This window comes from Trachemys scripta, chromosome 13 (genome assembly GCF_013100865.1).
Source record: "Trachemys scripta elegans isolate TJP31775 chromosome 13, CAS_Tse_1.0, whole genome shotgun sequence".
NCBI lineage: Eukaryota > Metazoa > Chordata > Testudines > Emydidae > Trachemys > Trachemys scripta.
Genome location: NC_048310.1, coordinates 26909764 through 26934278, shown reverse-complemented (window position 1 = coordinate 26934278; position 24515 = coordinate 26909764). Strand labels below are relative to the sequence as shown.

The 24515-nt window shown below is 41.5% G+C and overlaps 1 long non-coding RNA gene across 1 annotated transcript; it reads right to left on the bottom strand.

Annotated features, from left to right (window-relative positions):
• Positions 1-2866: 2866 nt before the first annotated feature.
• Positions 2867-23865, bottom strand: LOC117886851. The gene is made up of 5 exons (XR_004648068.1): positions 23442-23865; positions 12920-12988; positions 12107-12239; positions 8562-8656; positions 2867-2954 (listed from the first exon to the last, which is right to left on the bottom strand). It is a non-coding gene; the product is annotated as an uncharacterized LOC117886851 (long non-coding RNA).
• Between the last annotated feature and the right edge of the window lie 650 nt (positions 23866-24515).

Here is a 24515-nt window from a genome sequence, read left to right as displayed (position 1 = left end):
GGCTCTCCTCTGCACAGCCTTGGAGGCAGACCACAGCTGTCAGTCAGAGGCAGAGGGGGTGTGACTTCACCTCAGAAACCTCCTGCTTGTGTCTGACTCTCCAGCTCAAATAGGGAGACCAGCTACTCTCTGCTGTAGAGCAAAATTTAAGAAGAAAAAGCTTAAAATTTCTAGGCAGTGAGGATCTGCTGTTTGTGTCAGGGAGGATTACCTAGTCACAGGGACTCTCTATGCTCCCCCACAAGGAGTGCAGAATGGCAGAGAAAGTGAAGAAGAGAGGGAAAGCCAGACACCATGGCTCCTACACTTCCCACTCTGCCTGAGGGCTGCATGGAGATCTGTCTATGCTGTTCTGTGGAGACTCAGGCCCCTCTCAAGTGCTCAGGCAGGGGCCGGCTTTCCTGTAGCCTCCCTCCCAGGACTTCCCTGGGAAGTGCTCTCAGGAAGCAGTGGCAGCTCCTCAGCAGCACAGTCCCCTCAGGCCTAGCAGAGGGAGACGCAGTGGCCCTGGGATTAGTACAAGTGGCAGTTCCCTCGTGGCGGGAGGGGGGAACATAGATTGAAACCCAAAATCAAAGGTTCAAGGACTCTTCCTGTTCCTAACCAGCCACTGGAGCCTGCACTCGCAGATTTGAGTGACCGTGAAGCAGTTGCCCAGCCCTTCTCCCTGCTGCAGGGGCCGGGAGCTACTGCCAGGGACCCAGAGACACCAACGAGAGCCTGGTAAGAGGCCCTCGGGTCCACCCCCTCCATCTGTTCTGCACCGAGTCCTAGTGCAGCACCTGAGCCAAGGACTCCCTTACAACCACCACAGTTGGCGTCTAAAGCTCCTGGGGGGGGGGGGGGGGGGGAGGTCAGCCTATGTCCAGGTCATGTCCAAGAATCTCCCTTGAACAAAACGTGGGATGCTGCATCCTTCCCACACGCGCACACACTTCTGGATCTACTCCAGCACAGTCTTCCCAACCCACTCCCCCTTAAGAAAACTACTCTAAAGAGTAACCACAAGGTCCACCCCTCCCTTCCCCCCAGACTGCAGTATTGCCAGCTCTTGCAAATTACTTGCAAGTCACAGGATTTTGGAGCCTGCAGGAGGAGCTCTTGTGAGGACATGCCTCCCACGGCCCCAAGAAGAGTGGCTGAATCGCTGGCCCAGCAGAAGGCGGGGGAAGAAGGGAGGGAGGGCAGAGTGGAAGGGGTCCAGAATGAGGGTGGTTGGCCAAGGAGGGGAATCGAAGAAGGAATTGCAGGGAGACTGGGGGAGATCAGGGACATGTTTCTTGCAAAAGGCTATAAACCAATCCCATCTTGTTTTTACTGTGACATTGCTTATATGAATCATTGATGTTTTTTTGCAAAGAAGCACTGTCATTATAAGGTGATTTTTGGAATATTACAAATACTTCCAACACATTTTTTTAGTGCCAGGAGATTATACAACACTGTGCTCCCTAAACATACTGGTTACTTGTTAGTTGCCCAATAGCGAACACTGATTAGTTATTTCATACTTATTTGCAAATGTCACCTGTTCTTTAATTGCAGTGCTACATAAACATATGAATTTTCTTGTATGTAATGACAGAGCTGACTTCTCTTCTGTTGCATACAATGCTCATTTTTGTCTAAGACCCCCATCCTGACATATGATGCTGCATGCTGTTCAGCTACATTCTGAAAGCAGGACTTAAAGTTCTCTAATATGTATATCGCTAATTTATCAACCCTAAAATGTAACAGATATTCTATTTGCAAGTGTGAATCATGATGCATTAATTAGGTAAGTGGTCTCAAACTACTTACCATTCAGACCTTCTTTTAGCAAAGGAAATAAACTAGAAGGGGAGAGAATCAAGACACTAATACGGGCCACCACTTGTAACACCAACCCACGCAGGGGCATTGGCAGTACTTATCAAATGTGGGATCTCCTCACTATATAGCCTTTGACATGTAGCCAATTCCAAGTAAGCATATCTCAGCCCGCTCCTTCACACATGAAAATAAATATGGGGGTCATCAGGCCAGGAAGAGCAAACAAAAAAGAACTGTTATCTGACACCCTATTGCCCCCACACGCCTTCACAAGCAATGCTAAAGGGGGGCCAAACTGCAGCTCGCGAGGGGCATGTGGCTCTTTTACAATTAAAGTGTAGCTTGCGGAGCCCCCCAAAAAAACCCACCATTCTCCACCTACCAGATGGGGGGAGCTCAGGGCTTCTGCCCTGTGGCAGGGGAATGGGGCTAGTGCTTTCTGCCCAGCGGAGAGGGGGATCTTGAGGCTTCAGCCCTACAGGGCGTCCCTGCCAGGGCTTCAGCCCCAAGAACCCCTCCCCAAAGGGCTGACGCCCTGAGCCTTGTCAGGTGCCTCCTGTGGGGCTGAAGCCCTGAGACCCTCCTCCCCTGAGGGCAGGCGCCCCTAGCCTCACCCCGCCACCCCAGGGCTGAAGCCCCAAGCTCTGGCTGGCGTGCTCCAGCTCTCAAACTTTTGAAGATTGTCGTATGCAGCTTGGAGGGTCTGTAAGTTTGGCCACCCCTGAATGCTAACATGGGTGGATGGCATTTCAAGGATGGTCCCTCTCAATTTATTATTTTTTTTAATGTTTTTTAATTGCATTGCCTAATGGCCTCTCCCTGATGAAGAAGAGGAGTCATGACAAGTGCTTTCTTTGTTCTTTATTCTCCAGCATCAAAGGAACTTCGAAACTTCCATTTCCAGGTGGCTGAGATATTGTATCTCAGAAGCATAAAGTCAAAAAACGTAACTCTGTCTTGCAATATTAGAGCTCACTCCCTCAGAGCTGTGGCAGCTCCATGGACAGAAATATCACATTCCTCATACAAGGACATTTGTAAAGTAACCAGCTGGACATTTATTCATACCACCTTCAGATTCTACAAACTGGACATCCTATCAGCATCTGATGAAGCCTTCTGTAGGTGGGTGCTCCTCCCTGTAATATCCAAGTAGCTATTAGGAAAGGGTTATATTATTTTGCATCTGTACATAACTGTGTATACAGTACGCTCCTGTTTATCTGAACAGCCTGAAAATTTCAGATAACCGCAGTAGCGTAGCTAGAGGGGGAGCGGGGGAACAGCTGCTCCCCCACCAAGCACAAGTAGCGCCTTTTTAATTTTATTCACCTGGGAGCGAATAAAAAAGTGCTACCTCCTGCGGCGCTTTTACTGACGGGGCGGCGCTCCGGGTCTTCGGCGGCACCTCGGCGGCGGGACCTTCACTCACTTCGGGTGTCTTCGGCGGCACGGAAGCTTCATCGCCAAAATGCCGCCGAAGACCTGCAGAGCGAGTGAAGGTCCTGCCGCCGAGGTGCTGCCGAAGTCCCAGAGCAATGCCCCATCAGTAAAAGAGCCACAGCGGGTAGCACCTTTTTTTTTCTCCCCACTCCCCCTCTTCCCTCCACCTGGCTACACCACTGACTTCCTCCGCTAAGGATTTCTCTCCTGAGTCAGTGCTTTGAGTGGGAAACAGTAGAGACAGTCCTGTCTAAATAGTGGGTGATAGTGAGTATTGTATAGTCTGCTGCACCATGTTTAGGGTCTTATAGCATGCCCGTCTCCATGGTAGCTGAATGCCTTGGCTTTTTGTACCCTGGCTTTTTTGTTCTTGCTGTTGTTGCTGAGGAGAAGTACAAATTTGTGTAATATTGTGTGTAACAGACAAAAAAACATGGTACCTGTCCTGAAGAGTTTACGATCCAAGAGTTAGATTATATAGTACCCAGCATAAGTAATGGGATCACAATCTGGCTCTAAATCTCCACCTCTCATTCAGTGCCTTACTCAGGCTGCTGGAATCTGTCTCTAGTTAATTTTTGGAAGAGCGCTTCTGGTAATGGCATATGTGTCTGAACAGCCCTTCTGGGGAAGGACATTGACTCATACAGTGCTTTTATTGACTCTGATGTGATCTCCTTCTAGTTCACAAGCTCAAGGGCTGCATTTTATATGAACGCCTCTCTCTCAGTGATGTTTTTCTGCACTGTGTGCTATTTTTAGGTGAAGGCCTGATTATGTTCTGAATGGATCTCCTCTGTGAGAAGCTTGTAGTTCCCTCTACTGCGATGTATGCAGTATGACATGTTCTTTTAATAAAAAACTATTTGATTCTGCAAGTTTTTTTTAAGACCTCCTAATGTGCTGTCAGCTGAGTAAGTTATCATATTCTATTGCTAGAGGGGTTCTGATATGTGGGAAAATCTGCTTATAAAACTAGGCACATATCTGGTATGTTCCCATTTCCACCTGCTGGCAGAGGGCATAAACCCAACAGGCCTGTACCTGTACATCAGAGCTGTCAAGGATGTTTGACCTATTTTTCAGTGCAATCTCAACCAGACCTCCAGGTCTCTGTGTGCACAATTTTGTGCATATGCATTTTGGTATGCTAATATCTGTGCACACAGTTGAAATACTATAATGCCTGGGCATAGTTGATAAACTGTTCACGCACAAATGGGTTTTGTGCATACAAATTGTTTCACCTACGTGTCCATACGTATGCTCAAAACATGTGGTTACATCTTCTTCCTGAAACATTGCAGCTATGTAGACTACAATCCTCGTGACTTCTCAGGGAAACCAACTAGTTTTACTACCTTAATTACAACTGATTAAACCCCATAAGATTTCATTATATCTAAAATGATTGCATCATCACTACAAAAATAAGACACTGTCTCCCCCATTAAAAAAAAACAACACACATTCCAAAGGGTGAGGAATAGTCAGTATAAAATTGTCTCAATTTAACTCTGTAAAATATTGCTAATTCTTTAATTAAGACTTGTACTGAATTTGTGAATATAAAATATTTTAAAACTCCAAATTCTAGGCAAGTATGATCTAAGAGAAAGCGCTTTTAGAGCCAAGAGGGTCCAAATTTTCAGAAAACAGACTCCATTTAGGTTCATGTGACATTTTATAGCTTCTCAGGAGCAAATAACTGGCACATTTTGAAAGAAAAGCAATTACTTATATCATGATCAAAATCTGGAAACTATGTTCTAATAACTGCATTGGAACTGTGCCAATTTACACCACTTGAGCAATTGGCCTTATTTCTGGTGCTCAACCACAAATGATAGAATAGGTGAGCCAGTCCTTTGAGTATCAGCCCACTGTGACCTGTTGTTCCCTTGTCTAGTTTATAAATGGAAGTACATCATTCAAGGTGATGGGTCTTTTAAAACCTGCAATGCCAGCGATAAATCTGATCATTAGGGCCCAGCCAAATTCACGGCCATGAAAAACATGTCATGGACTGTGAAATCTGGTCTTTTGTGTGTTTTTACCCTATACTATACAGATTTCACAGGGAAGACCAGCATTTCTCAAATTAGGGGGCCTGACCCAAAAGGGAGTTGCGGGCAGGGGGGGTCACAAGGTTATTTTAGGGAGGTCACAGTATTGCCACCCTTACTTCTGAGCTGCCTACAGAGCTGGGTGGCGACTGTCGGCCGGGCGCCCAGCTCTGAAAGCAGCGCCCTGCCATCAGCAGGCGAAGTAAGGGTGGCAATACCATACCAGACCATCCTTATTTCTGCACTGCTGCTGGAAGCGGCTCTTCCTTCAGAGCGGGGCTCCCGGCCAGCAGCCACAACTCTGAAGGCAGTGCTGCCGCCAACAGCAGTGCAGAAGTAAGAGTAGCAATACCACAATCCCCCATACAATAACCTTGCAACCTCTCCAGAATGCCTTTTTGGGTCAGGACCCCTACAATTACAACACTGTGAAATTTCAGATTTAAATAGCCAAAATCATGAAATTATGATTTTAAAAATCCCATGACCGTGAAATTGACCAAAATGGATCATGAATTTGGTAGGGCCCTACTGATAATGAAATATGTTGTTAGAGAAAACACGGTCCAGCAAGAAAATAAAATGAGGTTTTCATGTGAATAAAAACAAAAACAGACTAGCAGGCACAGTGGTAGCACGTTCTAATAGATGAAGAACCAGTTGTCACTTGTAAAGCCAAAAATCCATAAACTCCAGGTCAAAAGGAAAAAAAGAACATGTTATTAAAATGATTAGCTGACAGAAAACAGTCCATAGTACCTTTAAAACATCCCCTACTAGGAAATCTGTGTGTTGATGGCACTAAAGTAACTGCAGGGGGCACCCGTAACCAGTTCTTTCGGAAGGAGATGAAAAGTTACAATTTCTCAGCCATTAAGAATAAAGGTGTGCGCTTATATAGGGATGTGTGATCATAGCAAACGTTTGCACAGTTACTCAGACTTAACACAGAAGTTTGTTTCTTTGTCCTATTGTTTCTTTGTGCTCCCGCATTGCACGGTCAGTATCAATTGGATGTCTTTTGCCCTTATACTTAAATTGTAAACTGTTTAGGGAAGGGACCATCTTTTTGTTCTGTGTTGGCACAGTGACTAGCACAATGGGGTCTTGGTCCATGATCAGTCTGAAATTGCAAAGAGCCTGAAAAAACTGGAAGAGCATGAAGGTCAGATCCAAGACTGGCAGGACTTTGAAGGGGAAGGAGGAGGAGGATATGCTGTGGTTTATAAATAGCTTTCCACAGGAAATGTTTACAACAGAGGGCTTTGAATTAGAAGTGTTTCCCAAAAGGTGGGTCACACATGCCCCAGAGGCACTCTCACCCCAAAACTTCCCCTGGAAAGCAGCAGACAGTGATATCTGGGTGTCAGCAGCAGCACAGAGGAAGCAGCAGGTCAGCAGAATGAAGACAGTCAGGGGCCTGGTAGCAATCATGGCGACACACACACACACACACGTTTTTTTTTAAATATATAAACCTACAAAGATGGCCTAGCTTATATATAAGCTTTCTCCAAAAACACTTAAAAGAAAGCAAAGGTGTCCCCCATCCAGTTCCTTTCAATGTAAGGTACTTTCTCCACAAGTGAATTCCCTAGATAACATTTTATTTAATCTAAACACACAGTTCTACAATCTAATATCAGAATAAGAAAAGCAGTTCAATGTTTTCTTTAGCATTGCTATAAGCATCAAAGAATAAACTAGTATATTAAGTAAAAGATAGATCCCCATTTTACTCCAGCTGAAGTCAATAGTAACACAGGGTGGGAGGGGAAAAAAAAAAAAAGATGGTTACAACCTTCTACCATTGATTATACTGGGTCCTGATTCCTCACAAAGATCCTCTCTGCAGAGGAGCATGAGGAAGCACTAGTATTGCTGAAGCTCCATAATGAATTAAAAGAAAAACAGTTCATGTTTCCTTTAGGAAAAGCCAATTAAAAATGAGGTAAATGATAACATTTCTTTGTACTTTGTTCCTCTGGAAAAAAAAAAAAGCCTCTCTAGACATGTCATGAGGTTCAATAGCAATTATTTCCCCTATCAAATCAGCTCCATTTATGACAGAAAAGATAAATTATTTCCTCCTCCCTAATTGTCAGCCCTGCAAACTCACCTTAGGATTTAAGGTGGGGTACTTATTTCTGATTCTGCACCAATAAAAAAGGTTCTGCAGGTGGCACCCTCAGCAACACCTGTGCAATCCTATGTCCCTCAGTAGGTTTGCCCAGGTGTACAGTATTGGAATTAGTCAACAATCCTGCTGGTAAAACACAGACTCACCCTTACCAGCACACACTGTCTGATCTATGATGGCTGTGTAGGGCTCGTAGGAGTAAAAGGCAAAACCATAGGCCTACAGAGCTATCATAGGCCAGCAAAGACTTACCCATGTGCTTAACTTCAAACACCATGAGTAGACCCTCTTGAACATTTATGCATATAATAAATGGAACTCAGTGGTGCTTAATGTGCATCCTTTCTGTTCCATTGGAAACACAGGAAAACTAACTCATGCTTAATCAGGGGCTTAATGTTAAGCACCTGCATAAATTGTTGCAGGATTAGGGCACTAGTCAGCAATCCTGCAGAACAACTTGTGGGATCAAAGCCATATTTCTGTCACTAAAATGAACAGATAGGACATTGAGTATACCCAGAGCACATCTTTGAGTAAAAAGATGCTATTTTTACAAAGGTCTTGTCTACATGATGCCTTAGTCTGCACCAGCTGGAGTGTAAATTCCAATGCACACCAGTGTGTTATGCACTAACTGGCCCGACTGAACCCTATTGGTGTGCATTAAAAGTTCCCTACTATGGATTAATGTAGTCCTACATTAAACAGTACTACCTTAACCCACACCAGCAGAGTCTACACTGGTGCACATTGGCGTTTACACCCGCATCTGATGTACCTTGTAGACAAGCACTGGTCATTCAGTCACTTTTCAGAATAGAACCTCACTTCACATAAATGGTGAGAATCTCTTGTTTAAACTGAGCTCCACACCAGCAGCTCCCTGTGCAGGAGCAGGGGTGGGACCTATGCTGTCATTAGATATTTATGGTTTCTAGTTTCAAAGCAAACTGTAAAGTGGTGTAAGCCCCACATTCATCTGTCTTCAAACGTGTGCTGTTGGAAGACATTCTCCAGTTTAAAAAACATTCACCACTGAAAAGGCAACAGAAAATAGCATCTGTTTTTGTGGGGATCAATATTATTTGAATTACCATAGTGCTGAGGAGCCCCAGTCGTGGACCATCTCCGATCCATGCAGATACACTGCCCAGAGCTGTGCTTATTCCTCCTGACAACTTTCATGAGTCTAGTCCAAACCAAAAGAAATTGGTTAATTGAAGAAGTGTTTTTTTTATTGTGTTTCTAACAGAACAGAGACTAGGCTCATTTTTCAAATACAAAGGATGTATTTGTTACAGCTCAAAAGTCTATTTTTAGAAGTGCCAAATGTGTTTGTCACCAGATTCCTTGGCTTACCACAGCTTGACAACATTTGTCATTGTTAAGGGCTTGATCCTGCAAACATTTATGCATATAAGGAACTATTGGGTAGCCCCTTTTACTTAGGTATACTCACATGAGTAAAGCTATGAACATGCTTAACTGTCTGCAGGATCAGGGTTGGCATGTCCAATGTATTTCATGGTGGCTATTAAAATGGCTTAAAAATAGCAACTAAATATTATCCGACTTTGAATAATTTGTAGTGTGAAATAAAAGATCTTTTTATTTGATGTTTCTCATAATTTCACACAAGTAACTTCAATTAAAGGATTTTGTGTCATGATTTCACCTTCTTCTTTGTAATAGTGCCTAAAGGTCCCATCCAACATCAGGGCCTCATCATACTAGGTAGTCTCTGTGTGTGTCCATATATATGGTATAGAACCCCAATCCTGAAAACATGCACATGATTCACTTTACACATATGTAATCCCATTAAAGTCCCTTTGCAGTTTGTTGTTAAGGCATTGGACTGAGATTTAGGTGATCTGGGTTAAAATCCCAGCTCTGCCATAAACTTCCTGTACAACCAGAGGCAAGCCATACCTAATTAGAAAAGACAGACAAGGGTAGGAAAAATAAAATATTATCCCTATTTTACAGAGACAAAGAACAATTAAGTGACTTACCCAAGGTCATACCAGAAGTCTGTGACAGAGCTAGGAATTCAGATCTCCTGAGTCCCAGTCCAGTGCCTTAACCAAAAGACCATCCTTCCTCACCACTCCGCCTCCTCCCATTACCCATTCTTTAAAAACTAGAATGTTACTTTGGTATTTTTTTTTTTTGCCATAACAAAGCCATGAGTTTCCTAATTCTTTCCATTATAAACTGCCTTAAATTCACTCCCTCATCCCCCACCATCGGTGGTGATTAGAGTATAAAGAGCTGAGGGAAAACAATGTCTGTCTCAAATAAATAAATAAATGGGACACTGTCCCTCTCTAATGATTCCCTGGCTGAATTCTGGTTGAATGTAATGAAAATAGAATTGGTAATTAAGACAATTGTGAGAACCAACCAACCTTTGTACTGTCTATATTTCAGTCATTGCATCCCCTCTGGGTGATCAGAGATGGAGATATAAGACTTGGTTTTCCACGTAGATTTTTCCATCCAAGCTCTTTTTTGATCCATTCCTCTTTTTTCCCTTCAATTTTTTTTTAAATGTCATAATCAAGGCTCTGACTCACCAAAGCCCTTTAGCAGGTACATCAGTGCTTTGCTGAATCAGGGCCAAAGAAAGCAAATATACATCACAACCATCAGGGATTCACTGAACACTCCCACAAGGATATTAGAATAGGAATGTGGAATCATTTGGGACTTGCTTCTTCAGCTCTTTAGACAAGTGCATAGACCCATTAAGGTTAATTGAGTAAAGTCTGCAGGTTGGGCTCCTGCTGAGCTGTATGATAATCAAATACTATATTGTGTATTAGACATCTTTAATGAGTCTCTATTTAGAAGTCTGGGCCATAGTTCATGGATAGCTATTTCAATTGTATTTGAATTACTTCCAGAGACTGCTTTCTCTTACCTAGGTTTTTACTTATTTTCTGACCCATTCTAAAAAGAAAACAACCTCAGTGTATAGATTTCAGTTTGATCTGAGCGTGTTGGCTTGAGCATGGACACTTTATATTGACACCCCCACCCCACCCCCGGCAGACAGGCAGTCTTCCTCAATGAAATCTTAGGCTTACTCAACAGATAAGCCAGCTGGGGAGGGTTCAGCAGCTAAAGCAAATGCCCTTCCCCAAACCATATGCTCTCTCTCCTCTTGACCATATGCCCTCTGTGACAGTTCTGGATTAACCCAGTGTGTGTGAACCCATGTCCAGCAGATGGCATCTTTGAAGACCATAGGAACAACTAATGGAACCTCTGGTATTTAAAAAAAATATATATATACAGACTCTGCCAGCCAGCAATAGGATGAGTTAGCTGAGAGTTTTTCCATATCTTTTTTCAATATTGTCACAGTGCTTTGATTTCTTTGCCAGAAGCAGTAGAAATCTATAGACATCTGGCCTAGGCTTAGAAGATTTGTTTTATATGATTTTTACAATAACATAAAAACCCAGGTAAGGACACATCCCAGATATAATTGATGAGGTAAATGGAACAAATTGTCTGACTGTCATATATTAATCTTGCAAAATCTGGCATAAGAGACGTGGCACCTCCAAACTTCACAGGGTGTTACACTAGTTCGCAGATTGGCTCTCGTTAGTTTTTTGTCCATAAATAATTTCATTTAATGAATTATAAGAACTGATGTGTTCCATATTCTGATTGCAAGTTTGTCAGTCACAGCATCTTAATTAATTGACTCAATAACTTTAAAGAGGCTAGTATTTCTGCATGATCATTTTATATATGACTCTCCACAGGACAAGGAAGATTTAACAAAACACTTGTGTAAGTTGGGAGTAATGCCACCATATTGTAAATTTTTGTTCAAGGAGGCTGAGCTAATAACTGCAGAGACAGCTGCTCAGAATTCTCTGTGGTTAAACAGACCAGTCATCTCTTCATCACTATTTAAATACAGAGGAATTCCTAAGGAGACAAACACTTGTAAGAGGCTTACCTCACAACTGTCAGTGCACGCAGATTAATTGCATGGCAGTTATACCAAAAATGTTGTGATCGTTATTTCACTTTTATGTAAGGCGTTCATTGCCTGCTGTATATGTTTTCTTAAAACCACAGATTCTTTTTTGAAAAATAGCTTGTGTACAAAAGTTTTAAGTAAACACTTATAGGGCAACATTCATAACAGGAGTTTTGGTGGAGGATAAACTAAGGCCTGGGAACAACTGTGAAAGCAAAAACCATGAAATGTTTTGAAAGTATGCCAGGAGCTCTTTTGGGCCATTAGGCATTGATTTCATACCAACATACAATCAAACCTTCACATGTTATGGGGCAAATCAGCTAGGCTGCAGCAGGCAGGCATCCAGAACGTCCATTTGGTGTATCATGCACATAGCCATTGTGCTGCAGGGGAATGTCAGCCCTTTCAGAATGATTTTTAATAATTTATAGCAAAACAGTTATGCCTTTTGCCAAGTTACTACAACAGATACTACTTTATCAACACATGAACATTCATGCGATCACTACTTTATTATAGTAGTTATTGGCAAGATAAGAACCTAGTATATTCCCAAGTGTAATTAATACCTTAGACATGCAGGCAAGATCAGTGATTACCAGCATGGGAATTACACAGACATAAATTTACCTGGTTCAATGTTTCATTGCTTTCAGTTTTACTAAAAGCAGGGTTTTCTGCAATGTCCTCAGTCACCATTCTCCTTGCTCCATAAGCAGAGTGTTGTGGAATAGTTTGTAGTCACCTTCCGTCCCAGAGGTACCTGAAGTTCAGTGGTGGTGAAGGGATACAGAATAATTTTTTTAAAACTAGTGACTTAGGAGCCTGAGTCCCATTTTCAAAGGGGATTTAGGCACTTAGGCCCAGATCATTGAAGGTATTTAGGCTCCTAACATCTGTTGGTTTCAATGGGAGTTAGGTGCCTAAATACATTTGAGAAGCTGGGCCCTAGGAGCCTCATTGCTAGTCAGTGGTCGTTAGATGCCTACAGATGCAGATAGATGTCTACGGGATATTCAGAAGTGCCTAGATGCCTACCACCTACTGAAGTCCTTTTTGTTCTAAAATCAGTTTTATTCTGGAATAGTGTCCTTACCTGGGGAGTTATACCAGCAGAGTTTTCATGGAACAATTATAAAAATAGTTATGTCAATTTCTCCATGTAGACAAGTCTTTAGTTGTAACTATCTTGCTGCTCTGTATAAAATATCAAGGTATACAATTTTAGTAATATTTTATTGAAGATGCAAGATAGATATGTATGTCATATTTGTAATGCTGGAGAGGATTTTGGTGCTTATAAATGAGGAGTAATTTCTCTTTTTTTCAGAATCTGAGTTCAAAGTTTTGGCTTTTCAATGTAGCTTTTTATTGAGGTCTTGTCAATACATCAGAATCAGATACAAAATATACTGTGAGTAAACATTCTTAGAATAATCACACCTGTACATTGACTTGAGACTTCAACCTTTCTTCCTTTGAGCTCACCTGCTCTGGAACTATTAGACAGAGCTAAAAAGAAAAAGAAAACTATTAAATAACAAACAGCAAAAACTCAAAGGAAAAACAACATTAAATATATTACAAGCATCACATTGTTCCCTGTACTCATATCTCATCCCCAAACCTTTGTTTTATTGTCTGTTTAAACTGTAAGCTCTTCTGGGAATGAACTGTCTTTCACTGTGCTTGTACAGCACCTAGCACAATGGAGTACCAGTCTTGGTTGAGTCTTCTAGGTGTTGCTGTAATACAAATATATAATATTGATAAATATTCTATGATCTATCTTAAGTCTAATACTCACTATGGGCTAGACTGTGCCTTTTAAGGCACAACCCTGAGCTGGAGGTGGTGTGGGATATCATTCCAGGAAGATCACCAAGACCCTTCAGTCTATGATAGGCAGAAAGCCCCCCAGAGCTCTCTAGTGCATGGGGGAGCATGGACACTTCTACCACATGTAGAAGTGCAGCATAGTTACCTCCTCACAACTCTGTAGGCACAGGCGGTGGTGGTCTACTCCTGGTGGGGCACAACTTAGGGTACATCTACACTACAGGGGGGAGTCGATTTAAGATACGCAAATTCAGCTACGTGAATAGCGTAGCTGAATTCGACGTATCGCAGCCGACTTACCCCGCTGTGAGGACGGCGGCAAAATCGACTTCTGCGGCTTTCTGTCGACGGCGCTTACTCCCACCTCCGCTGGTGGAGTAAGAGCGTCGATTCGGGGATTGATTGTCGCGTCCCAACGGGACGCGATAAATCGATCCCCGAGAGGTCGATTTCTACCCGCCAATTCAGGCGGGTAGTGTAGACCTAGCCTCAGATGCAGTTCTGTCCTCCCCCAAGTGCAGGGGCTGCAAATCTTGTTGATGATTCAAGGGCTGAGGAAGGTTTCTTGCTCTCTCCCTTTCTTTCCCCCTACACCTACATAACAACAGCTCATGATCTATCTAGCTCTATAAACATTTGAAAGCCAATAGCTGCATACCATAATAGTTGTACACCATACTCCACTGACACAGGGCACCTGGAAAATCTCTGATACTTCACAAAGGCTGAGTTGGGTCTGTCCAATTTCAGTTTAAATTGACCTTTTGTCTCTGTCTCCTGTGCTGCAACACCTAAGAATGCTCTGCCATGTCACTTAAGAAAGGAGATCATGCAGCTTTACATTTCTTCAGTTTGTTTTGAAACAAATATGTGTGGCACTCCATTTCCACCTGTTGCCACTTGCCACCCACTCTTAACCACTTTCTATAAGAAGGCGGAAGTGCTAACCTCCATGTCCTGACAGTAGTGTGTTTCTCAGTGAAAAACTTTGTACATCTTTCTGTGTTCTGGCATCTGTTATTTCTGGATTATATTTTCCTCATTATTTCCAGCAGGGAGATCTCAATACTTTTCATTTTTGGTGACAGGTACTGTTTCTGGCAATATGTCTATATATTTTGGGACAGTACCATATAATTTGGTCCAAGCTCCCTTCTCCACTGCAGGTTCTCCAACAATGTAATTTCCGTAGCCTATTATCTGGAAGCAGAGGAACAGAATCTATGTACAGGTGATATGGTGTTCCCATCAAATTATAGGCAGTAGCATGGTATCCCGTACATATTATCTGATTACATTCTTCTTATATTTAGAAGTCAACTACTTCCCCCCATTCTTTAAAGCTTATTTTGTTCACTTTGTTCTACCTATTATTCCTTTCCATGGAGAATCCTGGAATAAAACTGTCTTCAATTCCTTTATGTCTTGAGTTATTTGTATGTCATTTTTTTTCTGTTGAAACACTACACAGCTGGAAACAATTACAAAAGGAAATTACAAAAATCCCTTCTATTCCTGATGTTCCTCAGTGGAATAAACTCTGAAATAAAGTAGTATATAATATTTTCTGATAAGCTACTTTCTCAATTATTAGGCTTTCCAGTAGTTGAGGTAACTATTGTTAACTTGATTATTTTTCCAAGTTTCTTTTTTAATCAGGTCCAGTTCTCTATTGTTGTCATAATTAAAGATGCTTCTTACAGCATTTTTCTTCTGTATAGTAAAGATTCAAAGCTGCATTAAGTCGATGTTCAATTGTAAAGTTTTGAAAGAACAACCATAACGTTTTGTTCAGAGTTATGAACGTTTCAAAGTTACAAAAAAACTCTATTCCTGAGGTGTTGGTAACTCTGAGGTTCTACTGTAGCTGAACTGCTCAGTAATAGTGACAAAAATGTAATTTAATTAAACATCCTTGTAAGGGGGGAAATATCAAAGAAACCCACCAGAGTACCATTTAACTTCAAAAAGGGGAATTACACAAAAATGAGGAAGCTAGTTAAATGGAAATGAAAGGAACAGTACAAAGGTGAAATGCCTGTAAACTGCAGTCAAACTATTTAAAATCACCATAACAGAGGCTCAAACTAAATGTATACCCCAAATAATGATAATAATTAATAATTAATAACAAAAATAATAAATCATTAAAAAAACATAGGCTCAAAAAATGCCACCATGACTAAACAGCAGAGAAAAAGAGGCAGTAAAGGCATCCTTTAAAAATTGGAAGTCAAATGCCAGTGAGGAAAGTAGAAAGGAGCATAAACTCTGGCAAGTCAAGTGAAAATGTATAATAAGGCAGGTCAAGAAACAATGTGAAAAGGAACTAGCTAAAGACACAAAAACTAACAGCAAAATTATTTTGAAAAACACCAGAGGCAGGAAGCCTGCCAAACAGTCAGTGGGGCCACTGTACAATCCAGGTGCTAAAAGAGCATTCAGGGAAGACAGAGCCTTTGCAGAGAAGCTAAATGAATTCTTTGAATCTGCCTTCACTGCAGAGGATGTGGGAGAGATCCTCTCACCTGAGCCATTCTTTTTAGGTGACAAATCTGATAGTTCCTTGTCTGTTTATATTTCCAGATATAGGTACATCTCTACTCTTTTTGTCAGATAAGGATGGCATAATTTAGAATGAAGAGTTTTCTATTTTCTCTTTGCTTTTTCCTTTGATAGGATGCAAAATATATTCTTCAGTCCAAATTTTATTTTAATGTAGCTGATTCATCACCTGTGAGATGAGTCTTTTGTATGCCTGCAGTATCAGGAGGTAGCTTCTTAAGATAATTAAGCATCTTCTTTTTTTTTAGCAGATTATTATGGCCATTAACATTCCAGGAGACTATTTTATAAGTACTGTTGGTCTCCTTTATGTAGGAGAGTAGATAAAATAGAATTTCACACACACACACACACACACACACACACACACACACACACACACACACACAGTACTTACCTAAGGTATGTGCTATGAAAGAGAAATAATCTTCCTCATGTGCTGCATTTGACTTAGATTTGGCATTTTTAGAATTGCCAAAGCACGTAAATCAGAGATCTCTCTCTCTCTCTCTCTCTTTCTGCGTGTGTCTCTGTGTGTGTGTCTCTGTGTGTGTAAACCCTTCAGCATTCCAGCCCTTCAACAGCAGTAAATCCTGCCAATGAAAACTAGCTAGATACCTAAGTAGAACAAATCAACAGGAAATCTCATGGAAAAAATTTCCACCAAAAAGCTACAGATTCCCCTACCTTCCCCACCATACACACTTTGTGAGTATAAATTTCCCGTATTATATGCTTGGGTAGTCAACAAGGTGAATCTGAGAAAGATAAGATTTTAAAGGGAAAACAATTAGCAAATTGTATGGAATTGATATTTCACATATGAAGTTCTGCTTTCAGTTTGTACCGTTTTGGGACATTCTTTACTGGCCTGGTATGCTGCATTTGTTAATTAACTCCATCTGCTGAAAGACTGGTCTGGCACTTTAATACTATGAAGAGTTCCTTTATTTAAGAGTCATGCTATATGGTAAGCTTAGAGATTCTACTTGCCTTGCAAGAGCTACTGTAGAGTAGTAACAAAAGTAACAGGGTCAATATGAATTTGTATTACAAATGTATTACATATTACAAATGTCTAATTTTTGCTGATGTTGAGGCACTGTAGAATATCCTGGCCTAAGAATGTGATCTTGTCATAAGTTTTGCATAGTATAGTCCACCATGCATATTCCCATACAAGATAGGACATTTAAGTGGGTTATCTTAATCAATAACTCCAGTTGTAATTCTATGGGACAGGTTAGCTGGATGATTATGGTAAATCAATTACACTACTGGGAAATGAATATTATAAAGAAGATGACATCTACAGTGTGCTGAAATGAACTGGAAGAGTAAATGGACCTTGTGAGTTGCAAGTGATTAAAGTAAGCTGCGCATACCCTTAGTTTGGCAACTCATAGACTCATAGACTTTAAGGTCAGAAGGGACCATTATGATCATCTGGTCTGACCCCCTGCATGCTGCAGGCCATAAAACCGTCTCTACCCCTTCCCTGGACTCTGCTGTTGAAGTCCCCAATCCTGTGTTTTAGTGACTTCAATCAGCAGAGACCCTCCTGCTAGTGATCCCTGCCTCATGCTGCGGAGGAAGGCGAAAAACCTCCAGAGGCTCAGCCAATCTACCCTGGAGGAAAATTCCTTCCCGACCCCAAATATGGCGATCAGTAAGAACCCGAGCATATAGGCAAGAGTCTCTAGCCTGACCCCTGTTAGCCATTATACTATTTACCTACCATTGCTTGGTATTCCTTGACTACTATGTTTCACCATTAAACCATTCCCTCCATAAACTTATCTAACTTAATCTTAAAACCAGACAGGTCCGTCGCCCCCACCGTTTCCCTCGGAAGGCCGTTCCAATATTTCACCCCTCTGACGGTCAGAAACCGTCGTCTAATTTCAAGCCTGAACTTCCCCATGGCCAGTTTATATCCATTCGTTCTCGTGTCCACATTAGTACTAAGCTGGAATAATTCCTCTCCCTCCCTTGTATTTATCCCTCTGATATATTTAAAGATAGCAATCATATCCCCCCCCAGCCTTCGCTTTGTCAGACTAAACAACCCAAGCTCCTCTAGTCTCCTTTCATACGACAGGTTTTCCATTCCTCTAATCATCCTAGTGGCCCTTCTCTGCACCCGTTCCAGTTTGAGTTCATCTTTTTTAAACATGGGAGACCAGAACTGCACACAGTACTCCAAATGAGGTCTCACCAACATTTCGGGGAATTCTGTTTAAATGTGAAACAAATATAAATCCAGGAAAATGTTATTGTATTTATTATTTATGCAGTTTAGAGCCTTATATTGCACCACTGAAGTCAATGGGAGATTTGCCATTGACTTCAAAGATCAAACACTTAAAGAACAAAGGAAAGAAAGGGCTGTAATGTCCATGCAAAGTGATCACATTGGTATTGGATACTTATCTGGTCAGTTGGTTTTGTGTTAGTGCTACACAAACAGCATGCCAGGCACTCATTCTAGAACAGAAACCGTGCTATTCCACATTAGTTTGATCATTCTCATTGTGTACTAAAGTTAGCAATTCTGTATAGCTTTGTAATTTACTTCTTTATTATATGTCATGCATGGGAATTGAGTAGCATCCCTTTAAATAATTTGTGAGCACTTGAGAGGCCATCCCTGTCTTCTAGGCTTGAGAAGGCACCAGACCTGTGCCAAAGTAGCAGTGTGTATACGTAGCTAGGCCATGCATGCTGTAAATAGTAAACATGGATATTTTAATCCCATTCTGCCGGTGTGGTTCCTTCCTATTATGCATGTTGTGTAAAGAGCAAGACACATCATCCTTATGCCTTTAATAAAAGCTTGAAGTTTTGGAAAGTTGGTTTGGACTGGAGTGATGAGGGAAATTCAGCCTTAGTGGAAGCAGGTGCAGCTGCAACTTCATTCATCTCAGTGGAGATATCAGCTTATAATGGGGCTGAATTTGTCCATGTTTCATTGTGCCCATTAGTAGCCTGGCTTATCCATGATATAGACTACAGCTAACAAGTTTACTTATGTATAGTATCTACTGACAGTACTTTGAATGTTCTTCTTATTAAGTGCGTACCACTTGCTATCGAAAAACATTTGACCAGTTTCCCAAACAGTATGGCTCAAAATCATTCTTGACATAACTTATTGACTGCAGTGAAATTACACCAATGATAAATTTGGACCCACTTTGATTTAGCAAATGCCTCTTTAAAGACAAACCACGGGTCACACCATAAACTGCAATCGCTAATCACGAATGAGAAAAGGAGTCCAAAAACAACTACTCTGGGAGTGTTAGGGCATTCATGAGAAAGGGCTGACCCAGCTTAGTCACTAAACCCAGGAGGGGGTTCATGCCTGAGAATCTCAGATGGAGGGAAGCATCTCCCACTACCTCCAGTCCAGAGTTAAGCACCCCACTTCTTCTCACTCACATTCTGTAGTGGCTAGCATAGGTGGCTCCCTGCTCAGTGTGCTGGTTTCTGTGAATCCCTAACTATCCTCATGCATTGTACAGGGAACCTGGGCACCCAACTCAGGGTTGTGAATTCCACTAGGTGATAGGGTGCCTAAATGTTCACCTTGTGAATCTATCTCTAAGTGCCTTTCTGCATCTGTAGGTGCCTAAGTACCTTTACAAAATCTGTCCCCTAGTAAGGTTGTTACATTATCACATTTTACCTGCTTTATTGAAAGTGTCTTGCCATATGCAAATTTGTCTTGACAAAAGTTTAAAAGATTGCACAATTTGTCCAGGTTACTGCCTGAAGTTTCAAAGGAAATTTAACTAACAGTCTGCGTTGCTTGGCATTGATTCAAATGTAGTAACAAATGAAAAGCAGTCTGAGAGCTGGAGATTTAGAGCTCTAGGTAGAAAGACCTTTCACAGAGGTCTGTTTAATCAACCATCTATTATTTAACTTCAATTTTTTAAATAATTTTTAGGGAACTGTAAAGATACATGGCCAAAATGCTCTTTTGATCATCTGGGGAATGCCAACATCCAAAGCAAAACATCAGGCCAGAACTGAGTGTGAAGCAGTCCACTGCCTTTTTCAAAGGAGACTAGAGGAGCCTGACCTCTGTGCTCAAGGAGATAAGTAAAATCCTAAGCCAGGGTCAGGGCCAGCTCCAGGCACCAGCATTCCAAGCAGGTACTTGGGGCGGCAATCTGCAAGGGGCAGCAGTCCGTGTGTTTTTGCCGCCCCGAGCAGCGTGCGGAATTGCCGCCGTGGACGGTGGGGGCAGTCCGTGTGCCGTTAGGGTGGCATGCGCATTTCCGTGGCAGCGGCAATTTGGCGGCAGTTTCTATGTTCAGCTGCCTGCGGCGGCAATTCCGGCTGAAGACAGAAGCTGCCATGGAATTGCCACCGCCGCAGAAACGCGCGTGCCGCCCTAACGGCACACGGACTGCCCTTGCCGTCCGCGGTGGCAATTCCGCGCGCTGCTTGGGGCAGCAAAAACATTAGAGCCGGCCCTAGTCAGGGTCCAGAGAGATGCTGTAACTTCATTTGCAAAACTTCATCCCTAGCACAGACATTGTGGCGGGGAAGCTGCAAAGAATCTGAAAGTATCTAGGCTGGACCTGTGACCACAGTTGAGAAGGTAGTTGAAAACCTCATTCCAGCTAACCCAGTTTCTACAACGGGGCCAAACTATGTAGAACCACATTTAAGAGTCCTATTATAGGCTAGGTAGGGATGGTGTAAAGACATACACTGTCTCTGCTGGTTTGACCCCATGTATGTCTGTTAGCCGGATATACTCAGAAAACGCTTTAGCTGGAACCATGTGTAATCTAGACTCATAGAATCATAGGGTTAGAACAAGGGACCACAAGGGACAGCTAGCCTAACCCTCTGCCAAGATGCAAGATTTGTTGTGTCTAAACCATCCAAGACAGATGGCTATCCAGTATAAACACAGTTTCCGAACTTGGGTAAAGCACCAACGTTGACGTAGGGGCTTACAAAGGAGATGATCACTTATAATGTGGCATCAAATAATTGTGTCTAGCCCATTGTGTGGATAACTGTGTGAAATAATGCTGGGATTGACTGTGTCTCTTGTTGTCTTTGTATTTGTTTTTTGTTATTTGTTAATACTAATAAAATGTAGGATCTGTTAAGGCATGTCCAGGATAATTTCATATCTCTCAGAGGTAGCTAGGATATATGGACTAGTCACTCGTCATTTGGCTGTGTAGGAAGGGCTGATGTTTGTGCGGGCATGGTAAACTTTCTTGATTTTAATGTTATAATCATACAATCTTAAAAATCAGAAATGCAAAAAGCCTTCTTCTAGTACACCCCTTCCCAGTGCATACAATTTTAATTACTGAGCTCTGGATTCAGTACAGCTTCTAATTGCATTCTAGACTCATTTAATCCTCCCTGCCTTGGAGGGCAATCAGCAATACAAATATTGGGCTAGGTTGTTTTATGGGTATATTAGTATGTCTTGTTATATTGCACAATACTAACAGGTTTTTTTAAGCCAATTGTGATATATATTGGTGTAGAAGTCGTGAATACATTTATCTTGTATGACTGTATACATGGCTGCTTCTACAGTATCAGGTATTACTTGTGCCTCATTTTACACAGCTAAAATGAAATCGGAGTGATTAAAACTATTAGATATCAGTGCTTCTCAAAGAACCCAATTCAGTGGTTTTCCAGCTTTTATTCTGCTGACAACTTTGCAGGAGAAATATTGGCCCACCTCCTGTCCCTATCCCTCACTTTGTGGCTCTCAAAACATTGTATTCTGTAGACCACCAGAAAAGACTCCACAGGCCCTGGTTAGAGAACTGTTGCTGCAAAGGAAGAGAGATCTAACTAAATTAGCCTGCAGTTACATCAAAGAATTCCCTCATTAATTAATCAATAAATGTCATGTTTAAACAGATGAAACACTCACAACAAGCATTCTGCTTTTAAATTGGGTGTAATGAATGTTATATAGAGTGTACCCTTCAAACACCTTAACACCAGTCTGTAACATTCTGAAAATGCTTCATTTTTTGAGGCCAAAATTTCCCATGCTTAGGTCCAAAGGTCGAGTGAAGTTTATTCACCCTGATTATGTGAGAGTGGAGGGGGAAGGTGGGAAATACAGTTTCTTCTTTTATTTTTTTGCTAACTAATAACTGAGAAATAACTAAACAAAAAACATTTCAAACTTAGAATGTGGCTAGTCCTCCATGAGGAACAATCTTTTAGCTAGAGATCCAATCCTACAAATGCTTACTACCATGCATAGTGCTAACTGCTATTAGTAGTCCCATTGACATCATAGCCAATGTTAGTTCAGCTGGAAAATTTCAAGCAACAGATATTTATTTTAAAATTTAAAGTCAGTGGGTCTAACCTGATTGGTGCTTCTATGTCTGTTTTAACTTAGTTTAAAAATGCATGAGATTACTCATAGTAGTAAGCACTAAAACCACTCGTAAGCGTCTGGGAGAAGATCTCTTCTGAACCTGCTCAGTATACTAAAGATTTTAACAGGACCAAATGAGGTCATTCCCACACTGACATGCAGGTGGCAGAGAGGACTGTACATTCTCCCTGCTGCCACTCTCAAGTCACTGGGACAATGTATATTAGGGAGAATGAATCGTCTGAGTAAACATGGCAGGATGTGACCTGCTGTGTTTAGCATTTAAAAGGTAACAGTATAGTATGATATACTTTTTTTCTGTAAATTCACTGTAATGGAAGAACAAAGATGCAGTATGTGTTTGCTAACTGTTTGCTTCTGTTTGCACTGATCATTGTTAATTAAAGTTGCACTAAGGATAACATGTTTTGGAATATAGTAGTAGCTATAGGAGTAAAATAACATTTTAATAGCTATACAAGATCCATTACAAGCACATTATGGAAACGAATGCCTTTTAGTTAATCTTCTCTTTTAAAGACTCTAGCTGGATAGCTCTCTGCATTTGTAACTTGTTATACATACAGTCATGCAAGAAAAGTTTTGTAAGCCCAACAGAGAAGTGCTTGGTTTTAACAAAACTAGAAATTGTAGGTACTCTGCTTGCAAAAATTTTTAACTGAAGTAAATTAGGTATTGAGGCACTCAGTCAGCTAGACCCACAGACTCAACACATTTTAAAATACATTTGTTATAATTCATTGGATGCAAACTTTGTGTAACGTGAACCTTAACTGGTCTAAAGTTTGGTCCATTTTCCTTTGTGGCATATTTAAGATGTGACAGAGCTTGAGAAGGCAGAAAGGTAGAGAGTAAGTCAGGACTCTGACAAGGGACACTTGCTTCTTAATTAGTAAACCCTAAGTCATTTAGTACATGTGATAGTCAGAAAGTTACACTGCTCTCTGTAGATGGTGAGATGGATGGGGGAAGCATTCCATTTCTCTGCTTCCTGTGGCAAGCAGGTATATCCCCCTACCAGCCACCGGGGATAGATCACGTGAAGCATTGTGATATCAGCCTCCTATGAAAAGGCTGGTTCTGGCTGAACAATCCAGTTCACTAGCTGTTCTGTCCAGGTGAAATAGGAAGTATTTCAGTGCTTACCTGCACCTATCCAGTTCAGTGGACACACACAATCTGGTCCTTTAAAAATACACACAACCTTATTCTCTCATGTTGGTTTAAATTAGTGGGTTTGATTAGCTGGATGTTCTCCACACTCAGAAGAGCTCATCTTGTTTGGTTGCCCTTCGTTTTCCATTGCTCTGTGGAGCATCCTGCTGACGTCTGCCTCTCCCACTTCCTTTAGCCGTTGAGATTATACCATCAGTTTACAGCTCCTTCAGCACTGAAAAGAACAGGAGAGTGATGTCAGCATGATCCACTCTGCCCAGTCTTTTTTTTTTTTTTTTTAGAAGAAAAAGTCACTGATCTCTTTGTTTATGCTGTGAAAGTGGAAGAAAAAAGTCAAAAGTTGCACAGAATCTGCTCTAGTAAATAACAAGTGACAATAAATGCCTTGTTTATCCCAACAGGAGCAGATGAGAATGTCAGTAGCTGTTGCTGAATTGTCATCAGCATTCCATTTTTATGTAACAGATTTTGGCTCTTTCGCAAGTGTGTTGTGCAATCCGTGGGGCTGGGTTTTGGCTTTTGGAACAATAAATTTACATAACATGGTTTCTAATCCAACCTCCCCTTCCCGGCTTGAAATAATATCTTCGTGAGGAATTTTCCATAATAAAGCTTCCAGATTCCTGTGCAATTGTTTACCAAAATAACAGTATCCTAACTCTTAAAGAGATAATACAAGTGCACGGCTGGTCTTGTTTGCATATGGGGCTGCTATTGTTCACTTTTAAATGATACACCATTTTGTTGTTTTCATATCCCATTTGTGGATGAAATAAAGTTTTTCATACCACACTGACTGCTGGGTCCTTTTACTAGCAGAATCGTCTCAATTGGCACTTCATGGAGGAAACTGAATCATTGATTAGTGATCATCCCTGTCCTCAAAGGCTTGTACAAATATCCTGACTTGGGAGAGACTCACTTTTCCTTCATGCTATGCTTATGAAAGTATAGTTCCCAAACTGGCAGCCACAAGGGACCCCCATTTCAGTAGTGGAGGCCATTGATAGTAATATGATATGTTCTGCTACGGTGCCGCTCTGT